The sequence below is a fragment of the Carassius auratus genome, chromosome 25 (genome assembly GCF_003368295.1).
Source record: "Carassius auratus strain Wakin chromosome 25, ASM336829v1, whole genome shotgun sequence".
In the NCBI taxonomy this organism is placed as follows: Eukaryota; Metazoa; Chordata; class Actinopteri; order Cypriniformes; family Cyprinidae; genus Carassius; species Carassius auratus.
In genome coordinates this window covers 2,319,022-2,332,559 of record NC_039267.1, presented here as the reverse complement: position 1 = coordinate 2,332,559, position 13,538 = coordinate 2,319,022, and the positions used below count along the sequence as shown (strand labels likewise).

The window sequence follows — 13,538 nt, the reverse complement described above, 5'->3', positions numbered from 1 at the left end:
GTTGTGTTATTCTAACAGGATTTTAAATGTAAGCATTGGATAAGAGTGATGATGCATAGATATGATAAGGCTAGAATCTTGTCGTATAAAGGTAATTAACATATTGAATGAGTTCATCCAGTCACTGCAGTGAAATGAACATTGCACATAGTGTCTTCTGTCTCTCGTGGGGAAGTGCGGCTCTGTTTTTGGGTCTCAGTGTCTGATAGAGATGAATTATTGATTGTACACAGAGTAAGACGGATCTTCAGTCATCTCATTTACAGAGGTTATTATATGAGACTCTCACTGCGTGCTTAACCTCTATAGTGTGACGTGTTTCAGGGTGGGGTCTTATTTGATCTTTGAGGATTTGATTGGCTGTGAAAGTTGAGCTGTAATATTATTGGTTTACGTTCATCCCCCGCCCACACGGCCTTGATTACATCAGCAGAGAAGGACAGTCATTTAAAACAGTAATGGAATGATCTTCATTCATGTGCACTGAGGATCAGTGTATTATAAAGCTGCCGCGGTGTTTTAGGAGGATAGTGAGCGTTTGTGAAGAGGATGTGATTGACAGCCATCTGAGCAGGGATTTATGGGTAAAAACAGCAGGGTTTTACTTCTGCACCCTGAGTACATCATGAGGAGGAAGTGAGTTTGGATGAACAGGAACATTTCACATTCCTCTTCATGGTAAACTATGCTGAAATACAGATGTTCCTCGTGAGTATCTGACCAAACTCAGGGCAGCAGAGAAAAAATGACTCAAATCAAAAGATCTGTCAGTCCTAAGTATGTCTTTACTTTCATCTTTCTCTGCTGAAGTCCATACTGTCAGCTCTTCATTCTTCCACAACAAGATCAACAGCACTCCAGACACAAGTTATCTCTTCAAAACATTAAATTATCTCTTCTGTCCCTCTCCACCACTTCTGTAACAGCTGATGATTTTGCCAAATATTTCACAGACAAAACCAGAACAATCAGTAGTCAGTTACCCAGACAGTTTCGTCCCAGATCTGGCCCACATTTGGTCCACACGGATTTCACGCAGGCCAGATGTGGGCCGGCTCTGGGCCGAAACTGCTTGCTGTCTGGGTATCAGCCCCACACACACAGGACCTCAAACCAACCACACCCACTGCTAAAACACCCATCTTCTCCATCAGTCCCCTCACAGAGGCAGAAATATCAAAACTTCTCCTCTCCAGCCATCTTACAACATGCCCTCTAGACCTCTCGAAAGAGTTGTTTTAACCAAATATCATGTGTCTTTCACAGAACAACAAACTGGACGTTAACCAGTCTTAGGAGTGGCCATTCAACTGAGACTGTGCTACAGTCAGTCATAGAAGACCTTTGGATTGCAGAAGCTGAATCCAAATCATCAGGTCTTATTCTGCTGGATCTATCTGCTGCTTTTGACACTGTCAAAGATTAGACTTCGCTAAACTGAATCCTATCTTACTGGTAGGTCTTTCAGGGTGTCTCGGGGAGGGGAGGTATCCAAAGCACATCAAGTGGTCACTGGGGTTCCTCAGGGATCAGTTCTGGGACCCCTCCTCTACTCCATATACACAGCATCACTGGGTCCCATCATACATCTACCATTGCTATGCTGATGAAACACACCTCTATCGTTCATTTCAACCTGATGATCCAACAGTAGCTGCACAGTTCTCAGGCTGCCTGGTGGACATGGTGGACATCTCAGCATTGATGAAAGAATATCACCGACAGCTCAATCTGGAATAGACTGAGCTTCTTGTCTTTCCTGCCACTCCAACTCTACAGTATGATTTCTCCATCCAGCTAGGCTCTTCTACAATTTCGGTCAGAAATCTCAGTGTAATCTTTGATGACCAGCTGACCTTCAAAGACCACATTGCAAAGATTGCCCGATCTTGCAGATTTGTATAGCACAACATCAGAAAAATACCAGGCCCTTCCTAACTGCACTACTTCTTGTCCAGGCCCTTGACATTTCTAGGCTGGACTACTGCAATGCTCCTCTGGCAGGAGGTACCATCGCAGAGAGGCCCAAAATCACTTTCCAGAACATTCTCCTTCACCATTCCTGGCTGGTGGAACGATTTTCTCAACTCTATTCGGAATGATAAATCCCTGACAATTTTCAAGCGACAGCTGAAAACTCATCTCTTTTGACACTACTTGACTTCATTCTAAATTAAAAAGAAAAAAAAGAAAATGTAAATAAAAATAAAAATCCTTACACCTTCCATTTCTAGCTTGAGCTTATTTGAACAATGCCTTAAATGTGGTATTATGAGCACTTCCTGTGTCTGTTTGCGTCTTTAAGAAGGATCACCTTATGTTTTCCTTAATTTTAAGTCATTTGGGACAAGTGTAAGTGTAAACACAAGATGGGTAACTGGAAGAGAATTGGAGAAGGGAAGCGGGCAGGTTCCAAATCAAAGAAATAACCAAAAAGAAAAACCAAGCTACCTACTGACCCAACCACTAACCTGCAAAAAGAAAAACCATGAAAAGGAGAAGAGTTCTTGCATCCTTGATGCACTACTTGCCCTACACCAATTATCAAAAGGCAAAATATACAGCGGGTGGAGCTTGCCCCTGAACTATTGTGTCTATTACTATAGTGCACAATGTATGTCACGCAACCTTCTACTTGTCCCTTTCCCCAACTTTGGGTATGATAAGCACACTGTAACAAATAAAGAGACATTAATACAACGCAAGGAGGTAACATTGGTAACTCATGTTAATGTTGCAAAGCTCAATTACGAAGCACTCACTTTCTGCTGTAGTTCTAACTTTTAAAGTTTTGATTATGAACTAGTTCAGGTTACTCCAGGGGTCTAAACCCTGCTCCTGTAGAGCTACTGTCCTACAGATTTAAGCTCCAACCCCAGTCACACACACCTGCACCAGCTGATCAGTGTGTTCAGACTTGATACCTGCAGACAGGTGTGTGGGAGCAGGGCAGGAACTGAAGTCTGCAGGATGATAGCTCTCCAGGAGCAGGGTTGGAGATCCCTGGGTTAATCTAGCAGCTCTTTCCTCTATCTGAACACATTCTGTACTACTACGGGGAAGTCGTGGCCATGTGGTTAGAGAGTTTGACTCCTAGCTCTAGGGTTGTGGGTTTGAGTCTCGAGCCGGTAATACCACGACTGAGGAGCCCTTGAGCAAGACACCGAAACATCCAACATTTCCCTTGACGCCTCAGCAGAAATGATGCCCACTGCTCTGGGTGTGTGTGTGTGTATGTGCACTGCTGTATGTGTGTGTGTGTAAGTGTGTGTGTGTGTGTATGTGCACTGCTGTATGTGTGTGTGTGTATGTATGTGTGTGTGTGTGTGTATGTGCACTGCTGTATGTGTGTGTGTGTGTGTGTGTGTGTGTATGTGCACTGCTGTATGTGTGTGTGCACTTTGGATGAGTTAAATGCAGAGCACGTATACTTGGCTGTATGTCACTTTACTGTTTTAAAGTGCTGAAGGTAAAACTAACAACAACTTTTAATTATGAAATGTAGTGCAGTATGACGTTATGCTTTGGAATGAAGTCAAGTTTTCCAAAGAAAAACATTATTTTGAGTAAAGCAATCCTCCACTACAGTCTGCCTCTGCTGACAGCTACAGACATGGAGATCATGCTGGGAAAGCTGGAAGATTTGGGAATCTTGCTCTAATGTCTGTAATGATATCTGGTAACATCTGGAGGCCTGTTTTGTGTCTCACACTCACTTCGCTCTGGTTTATCTGTATGTATCAGTCTGTAGCTAATGGAAAGAGGAAGTGGTGTTGCCATAAGACCTACATCTGCTGAATAATCAAATAGAAGTGTTCAGTTATTTGTTTTAAGTCAAGAAACTACATGCAATACCAGTGTTTTATTCCTCTCATTATTCTGAAAGCTTCTATTATATTCACACAGATTTATACAACATTTTACTCCTAAAAACCCAGTCCTAATGTATTTGTTTCTGTCTGTTGAGAGCATTTTCTGATTCATGGAGTGATAAAAAGATTGTTTCTTCATTTATCCAATCAAACAACGTGGAAGTTATTTATTTTTCCTCAGCTAAAGTTTAAATATAGACGTGAATCATTACCCTATATATATATATATATATATATATATATATATATATATATATATATATATATATATATATATATATATATATATATATATATATAGTTTTCTTCTTCTTTTTCTACCTGGATGTATGACACTTTTTTTTTCTTCTTCTTCAGTGGGGATTCTAATATGGAAGAAAACTTATGCTGATATTTCTTTTCCTTTTGGGTTAGTGAACCTTTGAACTGAATGGTCATCAGTGTAAATTATGACTTTATCTTGTGTTTCATAGCTTCTGAAGGGCAGCAGTAAAGATAAAGCTTTATCTTCTGTTTGTATAAATCCTGCAAGGGCTTTGTTGATGTAGACTCATGCGCTCAGCTGATTTCTGCTTCTCTCATCTGTTCTCTTCATTCATCTGTCGCAGTGACATCAGTCCTTCATCTGTGTCTGATGGTGTTTAGGGTGCTCTGATCTCAGACGGGAAATGTCCAGTGACACTGAAACTGGAGTTTTACATCATCACTGATGAGGATCACTGTCCTCAGATGAAGATCACATCCTCACTGAACATATACACACAATAAATCATCTGTATTATTGAGGGTAAAACTATGTTCAGAACGTAATGGCAGTGCATTCTCAGTTAGGATCAAAAATGCGTAAAATAACATTAATAGAACATTTCTCGTTGTTATCCGGTCTTTAATAATGTTAAAGTACAAATATGTTATTTGTACATCATTCATGGAATGATTTTAATCTAAAAGGTTTAGCTCATCTAACCTTTCAAACTGTTACTTGTTTCAGAGAAGATTCAAAGGTAACATTCTCATTATGTTGATACATTGGATACATTGGGTTCCATGTGGATTGTGTCGTCATTATATGTATGTGCCGAGATCTGCAGACATGAGTGTTGATGTAGTGGAATCTGTATCATTCCCTCCTCTTTATATTCCACACTGAATCCGCTTCCCTGTGTGTGTGTGTGTGTGTGTGTGTGTGTGCTGCTGGTCCCAGTTCAGCTGAGCCCTGCGCGTCCCCGCGGCGGCGCGCACCCGAGATCACCGGAGAGTCCCGCAGTCGGAGACAGAGACAGCCACGGTACCGGAACCGCAGCCCGGAGCAGAGCAGAGCAGAGCGGGTTTATCAGGTCAGTGGCTGCTGTTTGTGATCACACACTGGCTTTAATCGCAGTGTTCTCCCGGAGTTTAACGCGCGCGGGACCGCGGGACTGAACATGTGTGTGTCAGAATCGCTCATGTCTCGCTCCTCACATGATTATGAGCTACATTATCTGAGATATGATCATTTATAAGCTAATGTTCTCAGATGTGGTGGTTTCAGGTGATATTTCGCTCTTATTTTCTCTTATTAATGTGAGTTCGTCTCGTTTATTAATCGGATTGAGTCGGACGGGGACAGAATGTTATGAAATATAATATCTGACTGTAATACCCAGTGTTGTTTTGAGGTGTGTAATGTGATGATGATGTTGTGTTGAGTTGTGTTGTGTAATGTGGTGATGATGCTGTAGTAGTTGTGATGTGTTCAGGTGACGCGAGCAGGTGCAGCGCGGGCACGCGCGCGCGCGCTTTGAGTCAGGTGTTATGGGATTATTTTCATTTATGGCCTCATTTTTTCTCCAGATTTAATGTAAAAACCAACAGTGTTATTTCAGTTAGTGCCCGAGTTAGTGCAATGATTTTGTTTATTCACTTTTTATCTATCTATCTATCTATCTATCTATCTATCTATCTATCTATCTATCTATCTATCTATATATATATATATATATATATATATATATATATATATATATATATATATATATATATAATATAATATAAGACAGAGAGATATAAAGGGTTTATAATATAATAAAGGGTTTATTTATAGTAAAAAATAAAGAAAAAAAATCTAGTGAAAATAGGTTTATTTTTGATTAATTATATGAAATAATTTTTATAAAAGATGTATTGTAGAATCTTATATATTATAATAAAAATAATAAAAATAGTTGTCTAATGTTTTTCATAATTATTTAATAACTACTTTAATAATAGTCATTTAAAAATACATTTTGTGATATATATTAAGTTTTCTTTATTTATTTAATGTACTATACTAAATTGTTCTTCATTCTTTATTACCTTAATTTAGATCGTAAAATTCAAATGTTTTATATATATTTACAGTTTTTTTTTTATTTTTTTTATAAGGACATTTTCAAATGTGGAGGGTGTCATGTTCATGTTTAGACACACACACACACACACACACTCTCTCTCTCACTCACTCACACACACACACACACTCACACACACTCTCTCTCACACACACTCTCTCTCTCACACACACACTCTGTCACTCTCACATACACTCTCTCTCTCACTCTCACACACTCTCACACACAGATTCCATGAGTGGGTCACATCTCCTAATTAATGGACTGCTGATGAGCGCGATCTCTATTGTGTGCTGACAATAGCAGCTCAACCGTCATGTCTCCGGTCAGACGGAGAGTATCTGGGACAGAACCAGTCTGTGTTTGAGAGAATCTTCTTCCGTCAGCAGCAGATGGGCCGCAGTACGCAGACACGTGTGTGTGTGTGTGTGAGATGAGCGAAGCGTCGTGGGAAAGAAGCGTGTCGTAGGACGTGAATGCTGTTTATTCCAGCCGTGGGCTGCTGAGGCATGCTGGGTATTCTGACGCTGAAGATGACAATAACTCACACACACACACACACACACACGCAGAGTCCTGATGTCATCACTGATTCCTCTCTCTGTGTGTCATATTCATATTTTCATCAGCGAGGTGATTTGTGAGCTCCGCTTGGCCTACTTTTGTCACCAAATCCTGCTCTAGAAACCACTTCAAGTGTTTGGAGCAGATCTCTCCTTCTCCTGCATGGGTTTGGTTTTTCATGTCTAAAAATATCCTCACAGATTCTACACAGATAGGAACTGAGCTGAACTGAGCTGACACACACACACACACACACACACACACACACACACACACATGAATATATTCAGCCTTCTATGAGCTTCAGAATATATACTGTACATACAGTAGCAGTGTCATAAAGATTCTGTTCTGATCACCAGGGATGCATTTATTTGATTGAAAAATACAGTAAAAACTGTACAAATTGTGAAATAATATTCTAGAGTAAATCATCTGTTTTCTGTGTGAATCTGTGTTAAAGTGTAATGTATTTCTGTGATGCTCCGCTGTATTTTCAGCATCATTCCTCCAGTCTTCAGTGTCACATGATCTTCAGAAATCAGAATAATATGATCATTTACTGCTCAAGAAACATTTCTGATTATTATCAGTGTTGAACACAGTTGTGCTGCTCAATATTTCTGTGCAAACTGATATATTTTATTTTTCATGATTCACATATGAACACAGAGTTCAGAAGAAGTAAATATAAATCATCTGTAACATGATAAATGTCTCTTCTGTCGCTGTGATCAGTTGAAAGCGTCTCTGCTGGTAGAATGGTTTCTGGATGATGAGCTCAGACTCAGTCGTGTCTGATAGTTCACTGCGTGATGTGTTTGTGTTCTGGTGCATCATTAGTTCAGCGTCTCAGCGGTTCATCTCTGTTTTCATCATTAATGAGCTTTAATACAGATGAGAGTTCATATTCTCTGCATCCATGATCATCATGTTCACATTACTTCTCTTCTGCGTCTGATTCAGGCTGCTTCTCAATAACTGCATCTGTTCTGCATCTGATTATAAAACCTCTTTCGGGCATCTTTGAAAGCATATTAATGCATATTAATATTACAGCAGGAGTGTTAGTTGCTACGAGACCGTTCCTGTTCAAGAATCAAGTGCCTCTGTTTATGAGTGAATCACTGAATCATGATTCATGCAAAATACTCGTTTTGAATAAGAAGGTATTACTTGTGTTCTGGTGAATTCGGTCCTACTCTGTGCTCTTGTTGTTCTCTCAGACTGTGTATTAGAGACGTGTTTGATTCCTTACGCACCACCCATTGTCTGTATGAGCCGATGACTGAATCATTGATTCGTTCAAAACCATGGAGTCATTCAGTAACACACTGTTATCTTGTTTGTCAAATAGAGCACAATCAGACAATATAGTGTGAGAAATGGAACTTTATTAATGCTTGTTTATCGAACTGTTGTATAATATTGCATTTGCACTCGTGCAGATAATCTGTGTCCATTAGATCATGTGATGTGAGATCTGATCAGTTTTTATATCAGGTTATGAGCATAATCAGTGAAATCTGACCAACTGACTGGACATTCGATCTTATTACACACACACTTCACCAATAAACCAATAGATGGACATGAGCTAATGATGTAAGTGTGAAGGGTTTGATTATCTGAACCGTGACACTAACAGTGAGACGATCAGTTATCAGAGCTGAGTGACCAATCAGGATGGAGTATTACTGTCCTGTGTGTGTGTGTGTGTGTGTGTGTGTTTGAGGTTAATCAGACGGACGCTGTGATGTTGTGCTCCTATCAGCTACAGAGGACACACACAGAGACAGGACTCGAGTGTGTGTGTGTGTGTGTGTGTGTGTGTGAGAGAGAGAGAGATCTCAGGACGGGGGGAAGCGCGGGACAAAGACGGTCTGTTTGCTGCGTCTCGTTGTTCTCCTCTTTATCTTCAGTAGGAGGGTTTGGGAGACGGGGCTCAGGAATGTCCTCTTTCCCAGCATGCACCGCTGCACTCCGTGTGACCTCTGTGTGACGGATGCTTCAGTGTCCAGACCACGTCTGACCCATCGCCTGCAAACATGAGCATCAGTCCTGTACCGTCAGTCATTCTCCAGCAGAACTGTTTCTCACATTTATAACACATCTAGCTCATTTCTTGAACAAAGCCCCAGTTTATACTCTAAAAACTTAATGAAACATTAATAAAAAAATAAAAAATATTAATCAATTTACAATTAAATGTCCAAATGTATTTGATATTTGAGCTGTGAAGTGTACCAGTGAGGCAGAACGAGTGCACTAGTATAAAAGTGATTGTGTTTGTGTTCTGTGCTGATGAAGGTTTAGTGTTTAAACAGACTGTGACTGGAGAACATGAGCAGATCATGATCAGAATATATCTGCAGTGTGAGAATTCACAACAACACACAGACATGCTCAGTTCAGCCTCGCCAAATCCTCCTCACATTTGCATAATCTTGAGAGGCCCGAGACACACACACACACACACACACACACTCGGCCCACTTGTGTGGTTTAATGGCTCAGCAAACACAGCAGTGCAGCTTCATGCAGCGTTTCATCTACAGACTGTTCTCCATGAGTCAAACAGCCTCGATCTGTCTGAAAAACAACAACTATTTATTCTTCATGCACATTTCCAAAGAAGTTCATACATAAAGAAATCCATATCACCAAGTAAAATTAATGAGATGAATAAATACACACAAAAACATAAAAAATACTCAGAAATGGCTAGTAACTTTATAAATTAATTCCAAAATAAATAAATTAATAAGTAATATAATACATTTCATTAAATGTGACATTTTGAAGTGGAAAGACTGAAACAGTAAACCCATATTCCTGTAAAATGTAGCCTACTGTAATAATACTGTTTTATTTATAGCTGTAAACATATTGCTTACTTTATTTTAAGTTTTGACTTGAAATGGCTTTATCTAAATTTTAAACCTACATTTTAAGTATGTATAAGTGTGTACTGGCATTAGTACACGCTAAATTCATTGAATGAAGAAATAAGGCATTGAACATTTGTTTTGTTTTGTTAAGTTGCAAATAACACTATTGGAGTATATTTTACAACAACAACAACTTTTTTACTTCCTTTATTTGTGAAATTTACTAGCAATTTCTGAGTGAAAATTGAATCCAACACTAAATTATTTTCAGTGCTGCATAAGATCTTCTCTTAACGATAACCAAGCAAATAAATACATATTCAACAGAACCCCTAGTAGATGTCTGACCAAACTGAACATGTCCTAGATTCATAATGAATAATTTAGAGTAAGCAGAATAGTCATTGATGCAGTGTTTAGGGTCGGTCCAGGCTCTTGCTGTTTGTGTTATTGAGCTGTAGTGCAGATGGACAGATGGACTCTATAGGGAAGATCTCAGATTACAGATGGAGCGAAACGCAGCGGGAAGAAAACACCTCGTGTTTACCGCTGTGTGCCTTCACACGTGAACAGCGAGGGGTTTTAATCCAGAGCGGCTGACAGCTCGCTCTCTCCTGCTTTCTCTCCTGCGCTGAGACCAATCAGCCTTTCTTCACAATCCTGGGAACCTCCTAATGAGGCCAACACCAGCTGCTCTGAGGACACTTTTGCTCAAAGTTTACAGTATTAAGCTATAAAATACATGATGTCGGCGGGTAACAATGCAGGTCTTGTTGTGTTGTTCCATTGCTGGCTAAATCATAATCTCCCTCCTCTAATCTTCGTCTGGGCTTGGAAACGCTTATGAGAGATTGAGGTCAAAAACCCATTAAAATCAGCACATTAAAACTGAATCAAATAAAAAACCCTCCACACATCAATCAGGAGAGAGCTAGGAGGTCATGTGACTCCAGGGGTTCGAACGGGCCAATCAGAGCAGGCGTGAGGACAATAGGTATTAGTGCTGTTCTGCAGGAGCCTAATTCAGTGTGTCATCTGTGACACATTCACATTCACACTGAAGAACCCGACCGCACAGCTCTCAGATCAGTCCTGGACGAGCCTTGATCTGCGCTCGGTGCTTTAGCTTGGAGAAGTCACTTCTGCCAGAGCACTGCTTAATTGCACTGCTTCCATATCATGTCTTCTTTAAGAAGTGGAAAGAAAACATCTAAAATACACATTTAAGACTCTGTTTTATTGCACTTTATCTATTTACATCTGTAGATTTCAATTTCTTTCCATATCTTTAAAAGTTTGTTTCTCCACTTCAGCAGCACTGACAAACACCAAAACTTCTGAAGGATTTTACTGAGGGGTTTGTTTGTTTGTTGATTTATACAACATTTTATTAAGCATATTAATTTGTTTCTGTCTGTTCACAGTATTTTCTGATTTATGGAGTGATAAAAAGAGAAATCCAAAATCCCTTCTGTACAAATGTCACGAAAATCAAACAAGAATTTTGAATCTGGTTTTATCCTACTTTTAGTTTTATTTTCCTGAAATGCTTGCAAATTAGTGCAGATTTTTTCATATAAGGCCTTGTGTGTTTTTAAACGGAACATTTCAGAAAAAACATAATGCAAAACAAGCTAAAAATACAAGCTAGCTAAAATTCACCTGTGGAGCCTTTAGAGATTAATCTGAATCTCATTATTTATACAGCATATTTTTCAAATGATAAACACAACTAAAGCAATGAACATTTGTTAGTTGTTAGTAATCCAGTTTTGGCTGAATATTCTGTATTTACAATATGATTCTTGTTGATTCCTAGATGATGTTCATAGTGTTTCATTAGAGGTTCTTCAGGTCAGTGTCTTGGTTTATAGCACATTAGAAAACATCAGGGGTCTTTAAGAAGAACCTTTATTTTCCTCAGTTCAGACAGCCCTTGTGTGTGTGTGTGTGTGTGTTTATTCTCTGCTGTGCTGCTGTAATTCATCAGTATGACATGAAGAGAAACACCTCCAGCTCTGACTCTTTCACTCTCTTAACCGTCTGTTAATGTTTGTCAGAGACGCACAGAACATAAAGCGGTTGTTTGCTAGTGTGAAGTAAAGTCTTGAGGTAAAAGATTAGAATATAATTACCCGTAATAATTATAATCGGTCATAATGACGCTAAATCTGCATGTTGATCTGGAATCACACTGTAAACAATTATTTATTATTAGAGCTTATCAGAGAATAGACTATTTTACTGGAAAGACTCAAAATTTCACTTTAATATAATGCATTTATTTGCTGTTTCTTTGTTATTATTTGTAAAACTTGAGCAGTTCTACACCATTTTGTTGAGTGTATGTATTTTGTGCTGTAATATCGCACACGTCTGGTCTGACCTGTCTTTAGCATGTTTTAAAGAGTGATCGAACCAGAACTTTTATGGATTTATAACTAGCTGAGATGCAAACTGAATCTCTGAGATGTCAGTAACACTTTCATAACCTAGTGGGAATGACAGCTAAACATTCTTAGAAGATGTTTTTGTTATTTAGTTTTCTTCCTGGTGTGTAAATGCAGTTGTTCTGCTCAGATCAGATGAAATGAAGCGGAGCGTCTTTTGTGAACAGCTGTGTTAGCGTGAGCACATACAGTAGATCAGATTTACTGCACAGAGCACATTATCAGCTTTTTCTTTTCATCTGTCACTCAGATTCTTTATTTTGAGAGTCTGTTGCTCCGTATGCTTACAGATGTGATCTCAGACGAGTTCAGATAAGCAGAGAGTTAAAGACAGCTGGAGAAATGAACAATCCCACGGACACAGTGAGATTAGGACCATGATCCTCTGCTCTGAACGCCTAAAGCCTACCATTTAGCTCTCACTCTTTGCTGGGTTTTGGCCGTCTGTCTGTTACCCTGAGTTTAAACACGTCTTGGGTAAACCTTTTCAGAATCACTGGAGGACGAATTAAAGGTGATGTCTTAAGGTAATTGGATTTTTTTTTTTTTTTTTTACTTTATGAAATGGGATTTACATCGTGAAATAAAAATATAAATCTATTCAGTTAAAATATGCATACAATTTTCAAAAAAATAAATGAATTATATATATATATATATATATATATATATATATATATATATATATATATATATATATATATATATATATATATATATATATATATATATATCTGAAAGACATTTTCCATTTTCCTGAATAAATTTTTTGATATATAAAAAAATATAAATTATCTATTTAATAAAAAATATTTATAGCTGAAGGATTTTTAATATGTATTTTTAACAACTTAAGTTTTAGTTTTTTTCTTTTCTGAAGAAAATTTGATTTGATATTTTTGTTCTGAGTTTTCTATTTAAAAAAAAAAATTGTGATATGCATTTTTGTATAGACATATTGCTAAAGATTTTTATTTATTATTTATTTATTGTATGTACATTTTCTGAAGATGTGAGCACCGTTCGTGCAAACTTTACTTCCATATGATTCTCGTGTGTTTTTACTGGTGGTTTTATCACAGTGCTGTGCGGTTGCTAGGGTGTGTGGGTGGTTGCTAGAGGGTTTGTGATCAGAGTCCTGCACCATCCTCTTATATTCTGACTGTACAGACATTTTAAGTATTTTCACCAGTGCTTGTGTATTAATTGTAGGTTTCTCATTAGTGTCGAGGGATTCCCTTCAGCTCTGTTTTCCGGCTCTAATCTGTTCTCCTGGGAATCTCCATAGGGGTCCAGAGGAAGGCGGATCTGGATACTATAGATCCAGTTTGTCTGTGAAAGGCTGAGGTCTCACACACCCCTCTCAGGGTAACTAGAGATGCTGGTTTT

General features: G+C 38.6%; 1 protein-coding gene across 2 annotated transcripts in view; it reads left to right on the top strand.

The window, feature by feature from the left end:
• Positions 1 to 5,016: 5,016 nt before the first annotated feature.
• The window catches only part of LOC113042979 (neuronal cell adhesion molecule), a 78,799-nt gene continuing 70,277 nt past the window's right edge, over positions 5,017 to 13,538 (top strand). Inside the window, exon 1 of one of the 2 annotated variants that reach the window (XM_026202021.1) lies at positions 5,017 to 5,209. The gene's annotated coding sequence lies outside the window, so the exon portion shown is untranslated. The remainder of the gene's footprint in view (positions 5,210 to 13,538) is intronic. The other variant, XM_026202032.1, reaches the window with a different exon arrangement.